General features: G+C 32.2%; 1 protein-coding gene across 1 annotated transcript in view; it reads right to left on the minus strand.

Moving 5' to 3' along the window:
* LOC126967724 (tafazzin) overlaps positions 1–21,299 on the minus strand; it is a 164,053-nt gene that overhangs the window by 130,800 nt on the left and 11,954 nt on the right. The gene's annotated exons all lie outside the window — the stretch shown is intronic.

Raw genomic sequence — 21,299 nt, forward strand, 5'->3', positions numbered from 1 at the left:
TTTTTTCAAATAATGCTGGTTTAGTAGTTAATACGATTTATATATTATAGTTTATAGTTAATACAATGAGAACACATTTTTTTTTCAAAATAATTATCCAGTAAGTATTAAATTTAAATTCAGAATATTCGCACCTTGAACAAATACTACAAATTTAAAAAACCAGCTTCATTGTTTAGTATATAATATTTTCTAAGTAGTATTGACAATTTTCACATTACACAAATTAAATTTATGAACGATGCTTGACTCGAACAAGACATACAAGATTTATCAACGATACGTCACTTTAATGGTTGGCTCTGTGGAAAGAGCGCCCGCACGGAAAGCGAGAGGTCGCGGGTTGAGGTACCCATAATATAGCCGGTATCCTGTGCAAAGGACCCTCCCACTGGTAAAATAATAATGAATATGTAAATAAAGTAGAAAATTTAAATTCTTATATCACTGGGTTGCATATTTGCGACTTCCTTTCTGCTGCTTTATTCGTAATGTATTTATAACTTATCTTCGGTTTCATCTTGTAGTTCATTCAAAGAACTGTTCTCATAACTTTGTTAATCAGATAATTACACACCAATACAATATCATAACAAATACGGCTGCAGCGATCTTAGACATTGTGCTGGCTCACGAGCATACATCCAGAGATGTAAAGTGTAGATTCGTTTAATGGATTAGTAGTGTCTGTAAATATGCGTACAACGTACTTTATTGGCTATACGGGAAACATGTTAGTTGTTGAGGCGAAGGGCACGCAGAAACCACGCAAACAAGGTGTTTTTGACAAGTTTTGTCGTGAAAATATAGTATTTGGAGCTATAAACACTAGTTTACCCTGTTACACATACCCTTAAATCTTATTTGTAGGATGCTAGTGCTTGCTCACGGTTATAGTTATCACTCCAGCGCTATTTTGAACTACCACTTTTCTTTGCAGCTAAACAAGTATTTTCTCGGCATGACGCATTTGTTTAAGACTACTGTATTCTTATATTATTATTATTGTATATGGAGTGTATTGAATACTATTAAATTTATTCTCATAGCTTGTACTTTTTTGTGTAGGTACATCATATTAATAATCATTAATGAGGATTGTAAGCATTTAAACTGTTTGCGCCTTTTAAAATGTTACGTTTTCCACGAAGAAGTTTGAAAATATTGGCTCCTATCGCTTAAGGTCGCTGGCATTAAGTGTCGCCTTAACATGTCAATGGAATATGTATCTTTCTTTCGGGTTTCTAAATGAACTGAATGTTTTATTTGATCCGGATATCCGTTTCTGGCTGACAGCCTTTGGAAAGAAATACCAGTCTCAGATACCATTGTGCTTTTTCTTCCGACCTATAATTACGATTACCACAACATAAGGCGTCTAAGTAATCCAAAGCATGTATCCATTCTAGTAATACCTCTGGTATACCCATTATTGGAATATGTACCATTAAAATATCTAAAAGCTCTTTTTCCTCCCATTCCTATTAATATTTTTTTTCAATGAATAGAGGATATGAGAATAAATATGGACATATCTTATTAGGATGAGCATTACTTCAGCGAATATTAATTTAATATAAGTGAAATGCAAACAATGCCATTTTAACACTTGTTTAACTTATTTTTATTTATATTATAATATAGTAGTACCTACTATTAAAATAATTTGTATTTTTTTGTTTCATGAAAGAAAGCGATAAATAAAAAGCGTTGGGAACTTTTTGGTAGGAGAAAATGGGTTCGCGTCATCGACATGCTCATGACTGGCGCACGCGATAAATTAATAGTTAAAAAAGTTACTATAAATATATATAGTTACACACTTTTTGGATGGGAACGTTTCTATCACCGAAATGCTGACGTATTGTGCAACATTAGTGCTGTGTATATCTTGTATAAATGATGAAAACGTAACGATATGAAACGTAAATGAGCATCACGGTTATACGAATGGGATTGTTAGCTATGTAGTCATGCAGGATCTTTGGCGATAAGGAATCGATCTGAATTATAGTGAACGAGATAAGTGCGAACCGAACAGTGGACAGGATAATAGACCGCTCTGTCGCGAATCGCTAATTGACTTAACTGCGCCGTTCGATTGTTGAAACCAGTAATGTGATTGTGAATTTATTCGTACCTTAAATATTGTGTAATTTTAGATTTTGCTACTCGAGACAAATACAATTACTAATACAACTCGTAAAATATAAACGTTCACTACCTTGGTTTATTACGAATGATAATTTATGCGTAGAAAAAGAAAATACTCTACTTCTAAATAAATTTTTTTAAGTAAAATTAAATAAAAGGACACTTTATATTTCGTGCATTTTTTTTTGTCACAATGTGTTTAAATGAGGAGATCCGTAGGAGAACCTAAGTCACCGACATAGCCCAAATAATTGCGGAACTGAAAAGGCAGTGGGTAGGGCACATAGTTCGACGGACAGATGGACGTTGACGCAGTAAAGTACTCGAATGGCGACCACGTACCGGAAAACGCAGTGTTGGTAGGCCCCCCACAAGATGGACCGACGATCTGGTCAAGATCGCCGGAATACGTTGGATGAGGGCAGCACAGGACTGATCGTCGTGGTAATCTTTGGAGGAGGCCTTTGTCCAGCAGTGGACGTCTTCCGGCTGATGATGAATGAATGATGATGTGTTTTGATATTTTCTTAATTTGAAATCAAATGAGGTCTCCATTGCCAAAAAACTTGTCAAAGTTTATATTTCATCATTTTCAGTCACACGTATCTTTCTATAACATATTTTGATATGTGATGGCCAGGCCAGTAACAATATTGTAATAATAAGTTAGCAAAATAATTCTATACGAATCAACACATTAGCCAAAAAGGGCATGCAAATTACATTACCTCCATGACATTATATAATAATAAAATTCTAAGATTACAGCACATAATATTTCATTGTTACGTTACATTAGCATCTACACAAAATATACATGTCATATCCATATTATGTAGTCAAAGTTAAACACAAGTTTATAAAAAAAAAGAAAATCACAAATTTAAAAAGTCGGATACAGCATAAAAATTGTAACTAATTAGCCATTGATATAATTTAGTTTTAAAAGGACCGATATGTAGCTATCATTCTCCACGTCAACACGCTGTTTGGACTTCATTACTCCTAAGCTTGATAACAAATCATTTAGCTATTCAACTACTCAAAGAGAACCTCTCTCAATAAATTTAATTAAACGCTCATGATTCCTACAAGTCATTGAGAACCTCGCGTCACTTAACTAAACATGCTCCATCGTTAACATATCTCTAACATCTTTAAGTTTAAACTCCTTTATTCACTGCCGTTAAACTAAATGGAGAATTTGAACGTAAATAGATGAGGCATAAATTAGTTCTGTTGTTTCATGTATAATAACTTCAGTGTTCTCTTATCTACAAACAGTTGGGTCCTGTGTTGTTTGTGTGTCAAACGTTGATAACGTTATGTCGCTTTGAATACTCTCTTTAATAAACATCACTTGGAATTCAAGATGAATAATTAACAGAAGTTGGATACAGACAAAACAATCCGGTATGTTTGTATGAATATCGCGTAAGCGTAAGATATGACATAAATAGTCTTATATAGATTATACAATTACATTAATATTGATATTCAAATTCAAAATCAAATTCTAAATAATTGTAGTATGATGTGCACACATAAACTTTATGTATTTAGCGAATGACGGAAAAATATGAAAAATTCTAAATAATCAAACTGTATGAGTGTCTGAGATCTTTGTCATTCGGTTGGTTTGCCGATCTATCAAGCGTCTTCTTGTTATCTTTTAGGTCAGTTGGCCAGTCGATTATTTTCAAAAATTCTTCTGATTGGATCAATCCTTTATTTTAATTTTAATAAGGTAAATCGAGTTCTTCTGATTGGACTAATCCTTTATTTTAATTTTAATAAGGTACATCGAGTTCTTCTGATTGGATTAATCCTCTATTTTAATTTTAATAAGGTACATCGAGTCGTAGAATCATAGATATTCAATGCATTTTTAAACAATAATCTTAAGGTAAAAGTTAACACAGACCTATCGATTAACTGAATTGAAAAACACCATATTCAAACCCGTTTATAAAATACTAAAATTTAAAAAGTAGATATACAATCATTAAATTATAAAAATATAGGGAATCAACCAAGGGACATCACTAGGTCCATATTAATTAATTGACGAGTTAACGAACCGATTCTCAATATAATGATGCAGACGTAAAGCCGGCAAGTTAAGTTCGGGCGCAGGTTTTGGTGTAATTATAAAATAGTTACAAGAATACCTCAGTTGTATATGGAGTGTATCGAATACTAAATATCTCTTGATTCGTCCGCTGCTCCCATCAGTGGGAACTACTTTTAAACTGCCTTTATCCGTCCTTTTAAAATGCTCATTCAATTATATATTTTTTCTGTTTTTTACTGTAATCTATTGTATTACAATCAAATTAAAATTTATATACCTTGTAAAGTTTCTGTCCTCATTTATATAAGGTATGATCTTCTTCTTAAAAAATATACGAATTTTCTTATGTTATTGAATACTTATGAATTTCTATATAAATTATAATGTCGTTGGAGAAAAATTGTTTGTTACGTAAACGAAAATATTTGACAATTTTTTTTCGCGTTTCGCCTTCTATTAGTTGCTGTACTTTGCGACTACGACTGCGTTATCTAGTTGGAGCACAGTGGAGACCAATCCTTAATCTAAGATTGAAGTTATTAATGTTCAAGCTACTACTGTTAAATTTAATTTATAGATTACATTTAACAATTAAAATAAATATTTTTAATAGGACAAAAAGAGACTTGTTCTGCAACACTGATTACTTAAAAGTGCTGAGTCAAACCTAGTTGAATAGAGATTGTTTGAGTTGATAATTGTATTAAAAGCTTGTGTCAAATCGATGTTGTGTATTGGATTATTTTATTAACTAAAGATTGGACTAACTAACAAGGAGTATTAACACATTTAAATATACCATCGATATGAAACTTTTTATCTCTTGTTTCCGTTAAAAAATCTTTGTAATTGGTGTCGAGAGCCGTAGGTACCATCAGTTTCACCTAACGGAGTTTTGTATTCAGTAGGGATGTCAGTTGCAGTCATAAATTAAATTTCTAACACAACTTTTGATAAGCCTTTCAAATATAAAAAATATAATAAAAGGAAAAAGACAAGTATTAATTGTGACATAAACTGAAGTAATGTAAAGTTAAACAGAAAAAACAATTTTTATACTTTCTTTTAGACACTTTCATATTTGTTTATTGACTTTATACTAATGGGATTTTTAATTTTTTACGTTTGTCTGGCAACCCTAGTTTGACATGAGACGTCTTGTGGCATGTGGCGTGTCTAAGCACATCAATATCCTATTGTGGCATGTTGATTAAAATATTTTTGTAGTTGCTTATGTTATTATCAAACGGTCAACCACAATTGACATTTGATTCGACGAAATAATTACGATATCCTATAGATGAATAAGGTTTAGATACAATATGTTTTAGTTTTTGCAGCGCAATCTTTTCTTTCTCTTCTTTTTCGTTTTCTTTTATATTCAAATTAAAAATACTTCAAATCAATGAACAAATTTTCTGTTTACATATTTTGATATCCATGCTATGTAGTTGTTATGTTCTAGCAATACAAGGTTATAATAATTTATGTAAAGGTTGCTTTCAGCACGACTTAGAGGGTACACAAATTCTAATGATTTAGCTTATTGCTTAAATGATAGGTGATATACAATGCTTAGAACAGTTCAACAATAGGTGACGCTCTGCAAGGGCAAAGCGACATTCAAAGAGTTAACTTCTAGTTTGTTATTGATTTGAGTCCGTTGTTAGAAACGCCGGAAAATCTTCAAGTCATGATAAAACATTCTAGCAGATGCCAGTAAACAGGTTGACCTCACCTTGAATACAGAAAAAACCAAATTGTAGTTTTATATAAGATAAGCTGTGCCCGCTACATCGCAGCCAAGGACTTACATCTGTATCGTCATGTTGACATCTGATAAAACGCCAGTATTTTGTTGTTTGTTTTTTAAATTATCATGAATATGCGCATAGAAGTTATTTAAGCTAATTGAATTAAAAGCAATTCATACGGAAAGCTACTTCTCCAATGGAAAAATTCCTCTTAATCTATAATCTAGTGCCGTTATTTAATTAGGGGACCCTACAATGTGCTCCAAGTAGAATCACTTTAATAATAATAATAATAATAATAATAATAATAATAATAATAATAATAATAATAATAATAATAATAATAATAATAATAATAATAATAATAATAATAATAATAATAATAATAATAATAATAATAATAATAATAATAATAATAATAATAATAATAATAATAATAATAATAATAATAATAATAATAATAATAATAATAATAATAATAATAATAATAATAATAATAATAATAATAATAATAATAATAATAATAATAATAATAATAATAATAATAATAATAATAATAATAATAATAATAATAATAATAATAATAATAATAATAATAATAATAATAATAATAATAATAATAATAATAATAATAATAATAATAATAATAATAATAATAATAATAATAATAATAATAATAATAATAATAATAATAATAATAATAATAATAATAATAATAATAATAATAATAATAATAATAATAATAATAATAATAATAATAATAATAATAATAATAATAATAATAATAATAATAATAATAATAATAATAATAATAATAATAATAATAATAATAATAATAATAATAATAATAATAATAATAATAATAATAATAATAATAATAATAATAATAATAATAATAATAATAATAATAATAATAATAATAATAATAATAATAATAATAATAATAATAATAATAATAATAATAATAATAATAATAATAATAATAATAATAATAATAATAATAATAATAATAAAATATTCTATTTGCAGCTAAAAATGTGTAATTAACAAAAGTAAACTTATTAAAAAAACATATTACAGCTTAAAATTAAAATGAAACTTAAACATAATAAAAGAAGCTCAAACATCAGCTGCAAATAGGCACAAGCTCGGCATATCCTGACACACATCATGTATGTCCAGCGCCGATCTTCCGCTTGAGCCATTCTGTGACCTTGAAGCTGACGTATGTACGCTATGATTTTTATAATTTTTAAATTTGTTGTGAATTATACGTTTTAATTTGCGACTTTCTCGGTGTAACAAGTATCGAACCGATGGTTGTTTGCTCTGTGGTACTCAAGCGTCCTTAACGACTATATGCACACGAAACATTGAATTTTTTACCGATAGACTTGTTGAAGATTAGAATATATATTCAATTTAAGAACTGATATAATGAAAACCAATTAAAAACCTAGTTTTTTTACTTTTGTCGAAAAATGTGCAAATGGCAGACTTACATGATCGGGAAAAACCACGACACACACACATACACCAATTCACACTCAAATCTACTTCTCCAATGGAAATATTCCTCTTGACCTTCAATTTAGAGCCGTATAATTAAGGGTACCCTACACTGTGCACACTACATTGAAATTTTTACCGATAAGACTGGTTTTAGATTAGAATGAAACGAATTAAATCAATTAAAAAACCTATTGTTTTGACTTTTGTTGAAAAATATAAAAAATGACAGACTTACATGATTGAGAAAAACTACGGCACCATTGAAATACACAAAACCACACACACACATGAAATGATGAAACAAACTATTACGACCTTACACAACGCAATCTATAAGAAAGGATTCAATATTTATAGGTACAAGGTATAGGGTCACAACATCATATTATAATAAAGTTTATACATAATAATCCAATTACCACACATCAATTTCAAACTATTTCATCTTAGATGCAGGCACAACTATATTTTTTATTGATGAGCCGGGGTTCGTTGTTGTTGGCGTATCATCGAAAACTGTGCAAAGAAAATCTCAGAACATTTAATATTTCATGAGGTTGTTTCATTGGTCAGTTAAAGTAAACAACCTCCCGTCATTAGCCCGGTAGGTGATAATAATAACATATCGTAAACAATCGTACGTGGCAGAGTCAACATCAAAATAATACTTATAACTACATTTACAAAACTTAACATAATTGTAAAGTGAAAAATATCATTCCTATTGTGGTATCTGAAAGCATTCGCCCTTTATTAGGAGTCTATGGGTTATAAGGTCAATGTTTTTGTATTTTTTTTATGACAATAAGGGACGAGACGAGCAGGACGTTGATCTGATGGTAATTGATACCCCCTCTCCATTACAATGTAGTACCTACCGCCCACCTATAAATATATACATAATATAGCAACTATAAACTGTCGATCACTAGGAACCACAGAAAAACTAGAAGAACTAGCATTAGATGAAATAAAATGGGACATAACTGGAACTAGCGAAGTGAGAAGAATTGGGGAATGAAGAGAAGACCATGGAAATTACATATTACACCATATTGGGGAGCCGTCCGGATTGTACGGAGTCGGATTCATGGTTAAAAGAAACCTTTTCAAAAACATACAAGAACTAAGAGGAATTTCAGAACGGATTGCACTTCTCAAAATTCAATTTCCTGTAGATGGCGAGGAAGATCAAGTATGGTCAATTATCCGGGCGTATTCGCCTACCGAATCAAATACAAAAGAAGACATAGTAAAAATCGAAAATATCATAGAGAAGCATGGATTTGGCAGTAGAAGTAAAAACGGCTCACGACTAGTATCCTTTGCTATTGAAAATAAATTAAGCATCCTAAACAGTTTTACGGAAAGAAACCATCGAAGAAATGGACATGGATCTCACCTAAAGGCCGGCATTAGAACGAGATCGACTTCATTATGTCTAACAATATATTTTTTTTAAAGATTTGTCTGTTTCAAACAACTTTAATTTTAACTCAGATCATATATACATATAACATAGATAAAAACATGCCAGCAATATTAGTTTAGTGTGCGTGACAAGCTACGTCTTACGCTCGCGATTTGTATGACACTTTGTGTTAGTGTTCGTGCATTGCGGATTATTTTAAATAATCCCATTATTTCCTGACTGATATGATTGCATCTAGCGACAATTTGTGAAATACGTGCGTCTGTCTATTTCGAAAGAAGTACCTACTTATAGTATGACCTTCATATACAAATTCAAATGCAAATACTTTTATTCAAAATAGGATGTGACATCACTTATTGAAAGTCAACAACTACCACCTATCCCAAAAAGAATGCCGCAGACCTGAGAAGAACGGACGAAACAAACTCAGCGGGTTTATTTTCATTTTCATAAAGAAAAATAATTACAAAGTAATGTCGTACAATTAAACTTATTATTTAATAGCCTGAGGACGGTTGCTCCATTCCCAATCTGTGGTATCAATAAGAAAGTCATTTATGTTATAGTAACCGTTACCACACAAACGCTTTTGAAAAAATCTTTTGAATAATTATCATACATATATTTGGAACTCATTGTAACAGAGTGAACGGGTCATACTATGTGGTTTATGAGGCGGTGCAAGATGTAGTTAATCAAGAACCGGTCTGATGATGGGGCCGGATGCCGCGCCCGGCTCTCCTCGACCGAACCAACACTCAATAATTGGCTCAAGCCACGTCTGATCACGATTTTACGCAATTGCCTTCCTACCACACCTGTATTTTCCCCACTCTGCTTGTGCCTCATAACAATGTACAAATTATAATTTGCAAACCTTACCGTCAACATACATAATTTTAGTTTTTTCTTTTACCCGAAAAATGCATGTTTTTATGTATTTTGCGAACTTTTTTTAACACCCTAGGTAAACAAATGGTAAAATACCACTCAGCATTAACACTCTTTTGATTTTCAAGTGGAATTGCGCAGATCGGACCCGTAGCTGAGCGATAATTTTTTTATCAACGTTTCTCGCCTGCCTCACTTTTGTTGGCCTGTTGTCATTTTCAAACACCCATTCACAAGATTGCTGTTTTTGTTCGGGTTCAATAAATCATGTTTCGTCTTCTGAGACAATGTCAGAAACAGCATTAGAATATCCTGGTCGTACTTCATTAGCATCTGTGAGCATCATTCCACGAGACCCCGCTTTTGCTCCGCTGTCAGTTCATGAGGGATCCAACGACAATAACGTCCCCGAACTTGCAATTCTTCGTGTTGTTATTCTACCAATAGTCCTCGAATTGTCTCATAGGTAATCCGCGGGTTCTCTTCAATTGATCGCTTAACAGTAGTCACATTATTTTCGTTGACGGCAGTTGAAAGTGCCCTACAAGAAATTCGTCATGTAAAGAAACCCAACCTCTCACAAATTCAGCAAACCATCGCCTCACGGTGCTCAAGCAAGGTGCTTCTCTCCAAAAAGCATTTTGAACACGAGCGGCACAGTCTTGCGGAGAGAGAGAACTTTTAATTCTTTTTTATTGCTAAGAAGGTTACAACGTTTCAAAAAATATAACATTCGAAATTCAAATAGATCCTATTAGCTAGAAGTGCAAAACTTTTAGTGTGCCCCATGTACGTTAAGTTATTTTTGCCTTCAATATATAGGAAAATCAAAAAGTTAGTTTTGTTCACACTTGATCTTTAATCAATAACTGTAGAGCTAGTTGTTACTCCTAAAATTTCATCTTTAAATGACAAGTAGCCTATACATTTACCTGCGAAGTAGTAATAATAAAAAGATTAATAGTTATTAATATTATTAAGTAATTAATGATTCCGAAGAAAAGATCCAGATTCACCGATACATTATTTGATAGACGGAGAGATAGAGTTCTTTTACTCTTATATCCCTAAAGTTCATCTATAACCCTTCAAGTAAACGTTTCATGTTTAAACTTATACGATAAACAATAGATACTTCCTTTATCCCTTTTTAGGCAGTGTTACATCGTCCGTTAGTAAAAAAACAAACACGGAACGGTCGAGACTGGCTCTCTGTTTGCACAAGCAACACGACTCTTCAATAACCAGCACGCGTGGACTGTAGAGAGCCCTCTAATTTGTTGACCCATCAAATATTGGTGGCAGATGTGATTGTCTAGTGTCAGTGTCCAGTGCACGTGGTCACGTGGTAGGGATGGCGATTCTTTTCAAAAATGATCGATTTTTGAATCGATTCGAATCGTCATCTGATGAATCGAGTGAAAAGAAAATAAAAGTCTTAATTATCGATTTCTAATAGTTCGATTTTTTAGACTTAGAAAGCATTGGCCTCATTAGCCTGAACTTAGGTAACCGGGAACGCCGTAATATTACATACAACTAATTGTAAATATTGTTTTAGTTTTTGACGAAACAACATAATTTATTGGCGATTTTTAAGGGTCAAATACCGATTCACTGGATCGATTCAATTATGCATATCGATTTAAAAAATCGAACGATTTAGACCTAAAAAATCGATCCTTCGATTAATCGATCTCTCACGCCATCCCTATGACGTGTTCGCTGCCAGCTCCCACCACGGCTGCCCGGCTGAATGGGATACGATCGTAATGTGTGCACAGCGATTGGGACGTAATTATGACAGATATGTTATTTGATAGAGACTTAAATCTACATTTCAATTTGTAAAACAATTTAGGAAAAATATCGTTAGAATCAAAATACTATCATAGGTCTTACTCATAAAATTCATTATTGCTTAGAACTGAATTTTGTCATCTGATCCATTAATCTGACAATCTGACCCTCGTCTGACATTGTCAAATATATTGTAAACAATTATCTTTATAAACGTTTTATTTAGTTTATTAATTTGTCATACTTGTTATTGGTTTAAGCTTTCTGCATTTGTTCTCTAATTCAACTCTAAATATGCCAATATGATTTTATATTTTTAATTACTTCGAAGAAAAAATAGACTGTACTTTTATGACTAAAAAAAGGTGCGGTTCGCGGTAATAAGGAAATGGCGGAATAAAGGAATGCACGCCTCCTCCCTTGAGTTATGGATACTGCCACGATGTTCTCTGGATCCTCTGGCGTCGATCTCAGGGTCACAAGCGATCACTGATAGATAAAACTGGTGCACCAGAACTTAAGATGTTATGGTGTCGTGCGCAGTACTGCAATCGGCAGGTTTTCTATAAATGCCAAATAGTGTGCAAACGAGAGGTAATTGCGGAACTAGGCTCAGCGAGTATGTAGATGAGGATGCGGAAAAGGTGCGGATAAAAATTAGAAGTACCCGCATTAACTATTTTACTAAATATTTTTCGTTTTAGCATTCTACACTTCTTCTCTATATCAATTTTCATTATGAATTAAGTTCATTAATTATTTGTTTTCAGCACGAATTAACCTACAATATCTCATGACTACAATAATAAGATCTAAGGATTAATATATAGACAAACATTGTAATAAAATACTTGATGAAGACTGTATGTTGTAAAGCAAGCTGTTTCGCGAGAAATAAATGATGTTATCATCGTAACAATAATATAATATAATAATAATATCGTAATAATAATAAACCAGGTGCCATTCTTTTCGATATAACGATAAATTATTTTAGACAAAAATTAAGTTTCTCTCGAAAAATTTGCAAAAGTTATATTAACAATACACTGAAAAGAATTGTGTTTTTTTCAAATATCTTAAAAATTAAATAAAAATTTTTGGAATCTAAAAAAATATTCGTAAAGCTTAAGCAAGAACATTGTAATGTGATAATCGTTAAAATATTATACAAAAAAACTACGTTTAAATAAACCGACTTCAAAAACTGAAAAGTATCAATTAATAACTAAAAAATTAATTTAATACACCTCTTATGCAAACCTTTACCTTTAATATTAATAAAATACTATTATTTAAATGTGCTACCTATTGATAGATTATACCTATTCTAAGTTTAAGGCACCGACTTCAAAGATTATACGACTATCATAAATCTCAGAGTAATCGGTGTACATACACAATAATATACTCGATAACGATCATTTTTGAAGTCGGTTAAAAATAGATCCCGTTGAAATATTAAAAAAAATCAGTTTTTATTTCTAGTAGGTATTATAATTACAGTTACACATACTAAGTCATCTATGTTCTACGACTATTTGCAGTAGTGTATCCGAAAGGTAATGGAATGGGACCGTTTTACTACAGTCCATCCGTCTGTCTGTTGGCTGTATCCTATGAACTGCACTGGTTAGATAACTGAAATTTTTTATACAGTATGTAATTAGGGTTAAAGTATGAATTTGCCGTTTTATTTTTCATACAGCACGAGAAACCGTTTTAAACCGACGCACTAGCACGAGGAAGTGCAATTAAAAACGATTCGTCACCCTCCGTATTCGCCAGACCTCGGACTACCATGTTTTTCGTGATTTGGACAATTTTCTACGTGATAAAAAGATTTCTTCACAGGAGGCAGTATAAAGTGCTTTCACATAGTTTGTCGAATCTAGATTACCACAGTTATATTATAATTACGATTACGCAAAGTCATAAATGACCTTCTTATAAGTTGGCAAGCAATATATAGATAATAGTAGTAATATAAATAAATATTTTAAATATAATAAAATAAAAACGAATTTTAAATTTTCAGTACTAATTGGCAATTTCAAATTCATACTTTCACCCATAGAAATCTTAAGATTATCTAATCTTATTAAGATTTCTATGCTTTCACCCCTAATATTAGCCAATTGCCCATAGAAAATCAAATAATAAAAACTAAAGTTAAGTAATGTGATATCTTACAAATGGCCTTTACGATCAAATTTAGTTTTACGTACTTTTTAAATTTATTTAGGGATAGATATATTTTGCTTGGAATTTTGTTGTAGGAACGTTCATAATTTTCTTGATAAGATGTACTTTACCAGTGTGACGCTTCAATCTAATTCAATAACAACAAAATGAAGAGCGCAGAGAATTCAATAGAAATATCAGCTCAAAAATGATTCTTTCACGAAAGCATTTAAAAGTTACAGTTTCTCAAACTAATCAGCAACTCAATTTATTTAATTCCACATCAACCTGCTTTCGTCGTAATGTCATTGACTCCCTGCGGATGGGGGCTAATTTGTAGTAATTACTATTATTTTTGTTACACTACTTTAAATGATCTGTATGTCTCTAAATCTTTTGTACATGCCAGTTATTGATATTTTTGCTATGTGTCTTTTCGTTTTAAGTCTCCTTGTTGATATTTTTACATTTGTGCATAAATATTGTTGTTTTGTCGAATAAAGTAAAAAAAAGAAAGGTACGGAACTCTTCCTGAGTGTGTCCGACTTATGTTTTAACTTGGTTTTCAATATCACAAACTATATTATCTTAACTATCACTATATTTCCACCTTTGCGTGTGTTTATGTCTGATTTGTCCGGAATTTTAATTATCAGAGTTTCGTTGCCCGAATGCATGTATTACCGTGTCATGGACAAAGTACAAGATATATTTTACAAGCATTTTATCTATTACATCTTTGTCTTACATACATATTAACGTATCTTCGAAATTAACTATCATAAATTTCAAGATTTGAAATAACAGAGAATCGTTAATAGAATACAGTTAATGTTTTATTTTAAACGGTTAAACTTCGTTAATGTCATAAAAATAACTCGCTGTAATAAAGAATTGATGTTTTTATATCATAAAAATATTGTTACTGTTACAAGAGATACATATTTCATCAAAACACAATTTAAAGGTCAATTAAATCTGGTTTACGTGTCGTTAAAATATAACTGATTCGTCATACGTGTTCGATTATGGAACATCGTTTATTGCCACGTATTTTTATACGATGTTAATAAAAGTATTTTTTTTTAAGAATCATACTCGAATGGTTCACCGCGGGTGTTCGTACCAGACCGAATATGCATTAAATTTTAGTGATATTTTATTGGTTCGATAATAACAATAATTAAAATTTCACAAAATATTAGTATTTTCTTTGCAAGTTTACACAAAATACTTTTAAAGGATTGTAACGTGTATAACATTCATAATATAAAAATTAGAATGTACAATTATTGTAAGCGATGCGATCCAGTGTTATATTATCATTCCATTTGACCGCGTGCAACGCATAGCAGCTCGAATTGCCGGAGACCCAGTGCTCTGTGAACGGCTGGATCTTAAGCGTTAGACGTCGCTTCATTGTGTGGCTTCTATCACGGGGGTTGTTGCGAACAGCTGTTTCAATTAATTCCTGCCTCCGAATTCACCCTTCGCACGACACGCCACAAATTAAGATCCCCACCATATGGATGTGTATTCCACAGTGCAGTTTACAAGGAGCTTTCTTCCACGTACTACAAAGCTGTGGAATGAGAGCTTCCTTGTGCGGTGTTTCCGGGACGATACGACATGGTCGGCAACGTTGTCATTGAGTGTCAAGATGCCGCAATAAAAAATCGATTGTTCTTAGGTAGTACGGTATCTAGTTGTAGCGCAGCGGAGACCAATCCTTAATCTAAGGTTAAAGTGTTAAAAAATATTGTTCAAAATAGTTTCTCTAGTACGTATTACCTCAATGTCGTTTACATAATTAGTTCAACTCGTCACCTGTCACTCGATCTACTACCTGCGGTAACCTGTAACCTGAGGCCAGCGACCTTCACCTGCGCGGTGACCGTTGTGTGGTTTTACCCTTTTATATTCCCCCGTCTTTTATTTGATGAAAGTAAAAAGTGAATGTGGGCATGATTACTGCATACTTTAGCATTTCTTTTACTTAGTTATACAATATCGCTGTAAACTTGTATTAATCACTTATAAAATACATAACCTTTCATTAAGAGTTAATTGGAAGCAACAGGATTAACTAATGAATAAAAAATAATTAAATTAATCATTTCAATATACTTATGCTGTGTTATTACAAAATCTGTTGAACACTTGTTTTAAAAAAAAGTTAGCAAAAAAGAAACAACCGACTTCCAAAACACTATTCCAAAACAATAGATATAATGTGCACTAAAAAGTATAAAAATAATCGCGTATTTTTATATAATCTAATTAATTAATCTAATTCTAGTTACTATTATAGTTATTTTTGGAATTGGTGTCTTCCCGCCGCGGCCCGCTCTCGCCTCTCGCCTTTTCATGTTGCGCGTTTGACTGAAGCACATCTCACCTCAATCATAACTATGTATATAGTTACAAACCTACCTTGGCTGACACCGACTTTCAAAATAAAAAAAGTATTATCAAAATCGGTTCACCCAGTCGAAAGTTCTGAGGTAAAAAACATTAAAAAAAACATACCGACGAATTGAGAACCTCTTTACTCACAAATATATCATATTCATATGGAAGATTTAGAATGTAATATGATGACAGATGGATGAGAGCTGACAAAAAATGCATTCCGTTCCTTTAATTGTTCCTGTACACTTCAGTTAATAATGTTCTTAAAGACGTTTGAGTTACTACCTTACCTACCTTAGTTACTACTTTTTAGACGTCGATATTGTTAGATCACTGTTTAACAAAAAACGGTGAATTTGTTGTTTGTTAATTTCGATTTAAACACAAATTCCTAAGTATTTCTTTTGTTGTATGGTAGTTAAGCAATAACGTTACGATTATACAACAGTAATATAAGGCATGAACTATTTGTAACACAATTAGTTTAAGAATGTTAAGTGAATGAAAACTACAGACTGTTTATTTAGGAACAAAACCAGCATTTGTATGGCGAATGTATGATTAAGTGGACTGTATTCATATAATGAACACCACGTATAGCCACCGGAACCATTTAAAGTTAATTATTTCACATCCAGTGACAAGATAGTTAAGGCCGCTATCCCAAGAAATGGCCAAAATGGCGCATAATTGTATTACAGAATATGAGAAGAAAATTCTTTTTTTACATTTCTTTTTTTTATAGACAGTGTGAAAAAAAAAATCACCAAAATACCCCCAACTTTTACAATTGGAGCCATGCTAATTATTCAATCTAGATAAAAAGTGTACGAAATTTTATGAAATGTAGTCCAATACTATTTAACATGACATAGTTTTGTTAGTACTGTAAGGAAATTGTATTATATTTGTAATATATTAAAAGTGCTTCTAATTCTGTAGCTCCGCTCGATTCTTCAAGGCTATCGGCTCGGCCCCCAGCCTTAAGGCGACACTAAATGCCAGCGACCTTGAGCGATATGAGTTCACGGCTGCCGGCCCGCCCTCTATGTAACAAACCCAATATTTTAAAAATTCTTGCGTGGAATACAGTTCATATGCTTACATTCCTCGTTATTCACTACTAATCTGAATAAATGAACCTACACAAAAAAGTACAAGCTATAAGAATAACTTTTCTGTGAAAAGTACCAAAAAAATGCGTCACGACATGCCAAAAACTTGTTTAACTTCGAAGAAAAGTGGTAGTTCAAAAAGGCTCGGCAGTGTTAACTATAACCAACAGCAAGCATTAGCAACCTACAAATAAGGATGGAAGGATATGTGTAACAGGATTAAGTAGTGTTCATAGCACGAATTGCTATACTTTCACCACAAAACTTGTCAAAAAACACCATGTTTGCGTGTTTTCTGCTTACTCTTCGCCTTAAGTGAACATAACCATCAAATTTCAGAGAGCGAAACTTGTACCATTGAACTTCTCCGGTGTTGAACCCGTAAGTTGCGCTTCAGAACCGAGTTATTCTAACCATGTTAGGGTTTATAACAATCGTCACATGTACGCGTTCTATAAGTTACATTTGGTCTATGCAAAATTTTCAAAATCTATTAATATTACTAATTTATTAAAATACTAGCTGATCCAGCAAACGTTGTATTGCCATCATAGTTAACAACTGCAATTAATCTACCAACTATAGGTAGCTAAAATTAATTAGTTTTTTACCTCCTGAGAAAGTAAGAAAGATACAAAGATTCTAATTACTTAGTTATTAATAATTTTAAACTATTATTTTAATTTGATTTCTCAACGACAGGGGACGACACATTGAAGAAAAATCAAAATCGTTGTTTTTATTTAATTCCGAGCATTTTCATATTTATTTACCTTTTAAACCTTCCCTGGACTTCCAAAAATAATTCAAGACCAAAATTAGCCAAATCGGTCCAGCCGTTCTCGAGTTGTAGCGAAACTAACGAACAGCAATTCATTTTTATATATATAGATTACGAATAAACAGACGGACTTCAGATATGTTTATTCTTAGTCCTGACGAGGTGGGATACGAGTTTGATGAGGATAATCTGATCATCCGACCAGTTCGGAATTAATTCCTACACAATATTTATAATACTAATCGGCTTTGCGAACTTATTAGGGTTGTTAGAACAATCATGTAAATTATAGGTTCTGCGGTTAATTTTAAAACCGAGACAAAAGAATTTGTATTTTTTTAATTAAGTTAAATACCTTTTGTGTTTATAATAACAATTATATCTCATCGTTTTGGCAAAACCGGTTCAATCGTGATTCAGTTTGAATTAGTTCAGGCACATAACTGTCATAACACTTATACTTATTATTATTATGCCAGGAACAAACATAAACTTATAATGGCTACTAATCGGCTACATTCAAGTTAGGAAGTCCTTTGTGGGGCGTAAAAAAAACAAATATATTGAGTACGAAATTCAAAGAATTGATAAAAAGCGGCCAAGTGCGAGTCGGATTTGCCCACGAAGGGTTCCGTAGCAGCAACTTTATTCGGTGAAAGTTTTGTACATCATATATTTTTTTTTAGTTTTATCATCGTCTGTGTGGTTAAGGTTTCCATAACATAAATGACTTTCTTAATTGGGAATAGAGACTTAAATAATAAATTTTGTAGTGCGATTTTACATTGTAACCATATTTTATAAAAAAAAGCAGCCCGCTGAGTTTGTTGCGCCCGTTCTCTTCTCGTCTAAGGCATAGCGTTTGGAATGGGTTTTTGATTTTTAATAAGTGATTTTATATCCTATCTATCTATCTAAAACAACAATTTTGTCTTTCCTTTGATGTGTCCCCCGTCGTTCAGAAATCCAATTGAAAGCATAGTTTCAAATGAATAATTATTTAGATTTTTTATATCTTTCTAACTTTCTCAGGAGGGATAAAAGAATCTTAATTTTAGCTACACATAGTTGATAGATTAACTACAGTTGTTAACTATCTATCAGATTATTTTTATGTAAATTCATAAATCTTCATTTAATATAAATTATGAACAGAACAACGTCTGTCGGGTCAGCTAGTTTTGAATAAAAATATTTGAATGTGAATTGAACGATGAATCGTCCGAAAGTACTGGTAACAGAATTTCTAAGAAGATGTTACGTCAAGTTTCATAATATTAAAACTGCATCAGCAGGAACCTAATTACAATGCACCTGTAATGTTTGTTTCGTAACATGACCCTGCACACCGCGACCAATTCTCACCTCTCCAAGCCAACAATTATGAAATAATTTTCTGTGTATATATTTCTGAACCCATATCGCACAATGTAATGATATCGACTCAGATACGTTGTTAGAAGCAATCCTAAGACCTTCTTAGTAATTATATAAAATTTACGAGACATTGGTGTCCGCTGCGCTCCAACTAGATTGGTATTGGTAAAGGACTCCTGTTTCCGCAATTAGACAGCTTAGTTGGATCCATTTTGCGTGCAGTGTTCGCCAGTCATTCCAACCAGCCCAGCTCCTACCCGAAGTTCAGAACACTCCTGGGGTGTTCACAGAATTCCTGGAGCGAACTTGTATTGCGTTTGTGCATTTACTAAGGTTTTTGCCCGTTGGTTGGCCACCCCAGCACATTCCAGGATTACATGAGTGACCGTTTCATCTTCGGTTAGACAGCCCCTGCCCCTAGGACTGTCCGTAACGCCGATTGTAAATAGGTGCTTGGTCAGTGATGTGTGACCCGTTAGACCCGTGTCGGCCTAGGCTAATAAGTCGCTCCAACTAGATACCGCACTATCTAAGAACAATAGCTTTTTATTACGGCAACTATTAGATGCTTGTGTGGAATCTTGACACTCAATGGCGTGTTTCAAATTTTGTAACCATCGCTTCGTGTTATTTTACATTGATATTAATAAAATACAAAATACTTACTGATGATATGTGATCCCAGTGTGTTTCTTATTCCTTATAGTATTATTTTTACAAACTCTTACTACGCAACCCGGCATTTTAGTTTCAATTATTAGCAAAGTTTAACAGGACATGTGGCACGTCAACGTCACACTTTATTCGGCGTAGCATTAGTTGCCGCACTTTTCGTTTACGCCTGCGGTATCTAGTTGGAGTGCAGCGGAGACCAATGCTTAATCTAAAGATATTTATTTATCTAGTAAGAATATTATCCGAAAATAAAATTAATGCTACTTAATTGTCACTTATATTAAAAAAAACATATAGTAGGTAATTAAAAAATCTTTAATTCAACAAAATAGACTTACGAGTACAAGTAGTTAAAATTATTGAAAATTTAATTAGCTTGATTAAAGCAACAAGTAAAACTAAAGTGAGTATGGTGTTTAAATTTAAAAAAATATATATTACAATTCCTCGCCCTAATTCTCTCTTTCTTAAACTTCAACTTTCAATTTGGTTGTATAATCTCAACTAAAAAAAATTATATCAAATTACTGACGACCTGTATAGCCGAGTGGTTAGCGATCCTACCTACTAAGCTAGAGGTCCCGGGTTCGAATCCCGGAAGTGCAAGCATTTATATCATGAATATGGATGTATGTTTCCGAGTCATGGATGTTTAAATGTATTTATGTATGTTTATATGAATTTATGTATGTTTAAGTAAGTGTATTGTATTAAATATATCATTGTCTTGTAACCCATAACACAGGCTATATATGGTTAACTTGCGGCAAGATAATTTGTGTAAAAAGTGTGTCAATATTATTATATTATTACGATTTTTCAACGGCGCTTTATTTTTATTGTCGCTCGTCATCTTTTAGCTACTGAGCCACGTTGTGCGTTAATGTTATATGCTTATCACATTATTATTAAGTTATCTTGAAATTTTAAATTGTGTCTGGAGTACAAAGAATACTTTAAAAAGTGTGTCTATTTGAGGACAATCTCCTTGTGTTTAATATGAAAACGACGAGTAAGGTGATTTTTTTATGAATATAAGGGACGAGACGAGAAGGACGTTCAGCGGATGCTAATTGATACACCCTGCCCATTAGAATGCAGTGCCGCTCGGGATTCTTGAAAAACCCCAAAAATA

The sequence above is a fragment of the Leptidea sinapis genome, chromosome 13, assembly GCF_905404315.1.
Source record: "Leptidea sinapis chromosome 13, ilLepSina1.1, whole genome shotgun sequence".
Lineage (NCBI taxonomy): Eukaryota > Metazoa > Arthropoda > Insecta > Lepidoptera > Pieridae > Leptidea > Leptidea sinapis.